Source organism: Geospiza fortis, unplaced genomic scaffold (assembly GCF_000277835.1).
Source record: "Geospiza fortis unplaced genomic scaffold, GeoFor_1.0 scaffold16, whole genome shotgun sequence".
In the NCBI taxonomy this organism is placed as follows: Eukaryota; Metazoa; Chordata; class Aves; order Passeriformes; family Thraupidae; genus Geospiza; species Geospiza fortis.
In genome coordinates this window covers 13374768-13378940 of record NW_005054302.1, presented here as the reverse complement: position 1 = coordinate 13378940, position 4173 = coordinate 13374768, and the positions used below count along the sequence as shown (strand labels likewise).

Below are 4173 nucleotides of genomic sequence, written 5' to 3'. Positions count from 1 at the left end.
GGAAAGAGTCTGGAGCGGTAAAATAGTTCAACCAAGATAATATGAGGCATAGGTCTGGTTTACATGGGATTATTTCTGAGTTTCTCTTTTTGAACAAATTACCTGATTTGTTATTTTTTTCTCATTTTGCTGCTGTTTACAGAGTGTTTAAAGATGGACAATAATTCTTAGTAAGTAATTTTTCTGTAGTACAGAATATAATCAGGCTATCAGCCCCAAATTGAAGTTTTATCATGATACAGGCTTGAAGTTACTGTTAATGATGAGGAAAGGAGAATATGTACATACTGTTTACACCCAACTTGCTCTCCTTTAAAATTTAAAGGATGTACAAGGTCGTAGGTGTGAGGTGGAAAGTGTGCTTGCGATAGTCAAATGTTGAGTGTACCTTTCGACTTCTTAATGCAACATTTTTAAAATGCCACAGGCTACTTTCAATGTGATAGACCAAAAAAAGAGATATATTCTCTCAAAGCACAACTCACGTGTTGTAGGAGCCCATGCAACTTTCTGTACAATCTGGTATAAAGAAAACTCTTGTCATGCACATGGAGGTACCAACAAGGAGAAAATAACAAAACAGAGAAGAAGAGTCCAGCAAGTGTGTAAAGCAGAGACACCACCCCTATTAGGTCTGCAACACTTCTCTGGTGCTCTTACATAACCCAGATAATGTTTGACTCTGTTTCTTGTTCAGTGTTGGCTGTTGTAATGAATGAAGTAATAATTTACTTTTCTTCTATATTACATATTTAATCATGGCTTCCTAATTCCTATGTGCTTATCACTACCAGGCTCCGGATCTGTCCATGAGTGTATTTGTGTTGAGGGTGAAGGGAATGATACTTGTAACCATGGTGAGACTTTACTTTGCTTGTTTTGGGGCAGATGTGAGTGGACACAGACCTGCTCCAAAAAACATGCACTGACTTTTTAAAAAGCATTCACTGACTGCTTAAGTGTAATAAATATACAAAAGAAAAAAACAAAAAAAAACCAAGCACAGTGCTTTCTGTGTGACCCCCTTTATTTGCAACTCTTGTATTGTACCTGGGAACTCTCACTTGGTGCTTGCCCAATTTTGTGGGAAGGGGAGAGAGGAGGTTGCCAAGAAAAGAGACCCAAATGAATTTCAGGGAGTGCTTGGAACTGCTGGCTGTAGCTTTGAGCAGTATGTGAGGCTCCTGCTGTGTAGCATCAATAGGGCTTTAAACCAAAGCATGGAGTTAGCAAGCCCACAATGAAAACTTATATCTTTCCACTGGAGGTGAAGTTGTTCACTCCAAATGCTACATGGATGCGGAACATTTGGCTTTGCCCCAGGCCCACCTACATTGCTATGCCAAAACCATACTCAAACCTGTCCCCTTGCATTGCGCCGCAAATGGGACACTTGTCCTTTAATGCCTAATATTCCCTGATTGTCGTGGGCTGTTTGGTGCTCTTGAGCAGAAGCCTATTTGTGTCTTACAAAGGCATGTTCTGGTACAGGTAGATGTGTTAGCTGGAGCTGTAGTAGCTGTTCTTCAGGCTGGCACTGGAACCTGATTTATGCTCAGGGTTTGAATTCAGATTCCCAGATCCAACACACAGAATTGCCAACGTATGCACCTCCTTTGCAATTTTAAAAACAGGGGGTGTTCTAACTTTTGGCAGAGATGACCTTGTGGCTTTTGTCTCTGTAGGCAGCTGGCGGGTGTCATTCCAGAGTTAGGGATAGTTTTTTTGCCATTTGTTTTTCCCATCTTTCCCTGTGGGCAGTGTTCTTCCTGCCCTTTTTTGCTGTGCTGGGCAGGGATGTTCCTCTCCACAGTGCAGCTGGCTGGACTCATGCCTTGGTGCTCCAGCAGCATCTGCAGAGACATCCTTAGCCCAGATTCATCCCCTGTTCTTCCTGTTTCTGCTGTCTTTTCAACCTATAAATCTTATTTCTTCCTTTCATAATCTTAACCTAAAATTGCCTCATGGTTTCTGAAAAACACTTTTTTCTTCTTCTTTAAACTTAGATTTTTACAGCTGTAACATGTTTCCGTTCTCCATCATCTGTAGCAATTGAGAGTACTGCCAGCTAAGCAAATATCCCAGTCCAGATGAGGCCAGTTTTACAAGCCTTGTTACCCTGCCTGGATTCTTGACCTCTGCAGCAGCTTCTCTTCTGCTTTTTGTCATACATGTATCCAGTAGTTCAAGTTGCCTCAATTCCAGTTGTTCTGCACATGACAATTGCAGAGACACTGAGGAACTTAGGCTACAAGGGAGCAGCAGCACATGATAAGAGGGATACTTTTTCCCTTGGAATGAAGCTAAATAGATTGGAGGAGAAGGTAATTTGAAAAGGTAGTTCAAAGCTGAAATTCTTATGTTCTTGCTGGAGTTAGCTGACTGCAATAAAATTGTGCAAGTCATTGTAATCCCTCTGTTTTCAGAGAGAAAACAAGTGAGTTCTTATAAATCTGCTTTTAAAATTAAGACTTAAGATAATGCTGTCATTCAAGTTCCTTGCACAGAGCTTTACAGGATGGGTGGATTTGGGCTTGCAGTGCCATTTCAGGGCAGTGCTGATGGTTGCTGCCTTGGAAAGAATAAATTCTAAAGTGCTAAATAGCACTGTCCTGCAAGCAGTCAGCCAAATATCCTCTTATATTCTGACTTGTGGTTTTGGTCTTCACCTCTTTTACCTGCTAAGAGGATAAATATGCACCAAAATAGGAAAAAAAAACCCTATTCTGTTGTCTGGATATCCAATTTCAGTCATGTGCAGTATAGAAATACATACTGAAAGAAATAAATATGGAGCTTCTACAGAAGTCTTGTCTTTGCTTTACACAGGCTCTGTTAGACATGAAGTCTCTTTAGAACTCATGACAATTTGCTGTGCAAGAGGAGCTGTTGTTGGTACATTGCTTTGTACTTGGTGGGAGCATGCTGTGCTGGAGGGCAGCAAGGCTGTGCTTGTGTTTGAGGGGATAAATGGCAAACTGAAACACAGTGTGAGGGAATTCTTTATTTCCCTAAATAAAAATGCCTTATGTTGAGTTTTGAATTACAAGCAGTATTTTTGGGTAGGCTGCCCATTTTGTTAAAGAACAAATGGTGCTAGTCTAAATAGTTTTGTGCAAAATTGGGAAAATGCAAGGGATGAACAAATGTGAAAGGTACCTTACTCCCATAGGCACAGTCTGTCTGCCTCATACCATCTCAATTGTCAAGCTCTATCCTAAAGGAAAATGTTTAAGTAAATATGTATTTGAGAAGCTGAAAATGCAGTCTTTTTTGTGACTGAAACACTTTTCTTTCTGTATTGTGTGTCAAGATCTTGAACACTGAGTGTAACTAGTTGTAGCCTTGAGACTACCACTGGGTCTCCTAGTCAGGATGGAAAATATTTGCTCTGTGACATCCTTTCAGCCTAAAGCTGTAGAACTGTGTGGTGTCCTAAAGTGACAGCCTGTTCTTCTGTAATACCCAATGAGAGCTACTGTTGCTTGGTTTTGGTTTTCTCAGTTTCCCTTTTTCTTTTGCAGCATGCCTTCAAATTCCCCTTTGGCCTGTGCTCTCTCCCTTGCCCATTCCTTCCCACAGCCATGTGCGTGCACAGCAATCCAGACACTCTGCACCCTGAGCTGAAGGTGCCAGCCAGCAACCCTTGCAGGGAGAGCATGCCCCGGGACCAGTGTGATGGGGGTTAGTCTGGCTGGAATCCTCCATGGAACAATCATGTTTTCTGTGTAGTTGGCTTATTGGATGGGTGAAAGAGCCGAGTTCTTCTGTCCCTTGGCTTGTGGTTGTATTCCCGGTAACTTCGGTAACCTGAATGTTCCATCCCCTTGGTGTGGGTGAGGGTTAATGCCTGAGCCTTGTGATACAATTCAGTGTTGCAGCTGAAGTTATTGTGGGAATCGATTTATCTCGTACTTGAGACAAAGTGACCTCGTTTGGTACTTGCCACCTGGAAATAAAGGTGGTGTCTCACCCATGGTCCTGCGGGCGCAGCCTGGCCATGGAGGAAGAACGATGGCTCGCCTTCCTTCTGCCTCATACCCCAAAGATAAAGGATCCAAATTAGTTATCCATGTGTTATCTCATTATCTTTAGCTAATGTGCATGGGCATCCCTGATACTGGATAAGGTTTGTGCAGGAGCATGGTTTTGCTGTTGTGATGAAGGTTCAGC

At 42.2% G+C, this 4173-nt stretch overlaps 1 protein-coding gene across 1 annotated transcript in view; it reads left to right on the top strand.

Moving 5' to 3' along the window:
* RAB30 (RAB30, member RAS oncogene family) overlaps positions 1-4173 on the top strand; it is a 41457-nt gene that overhangs the window by 7341 nt on the left and 29943 nt on the right. The window lies entirely within an intron of this gene.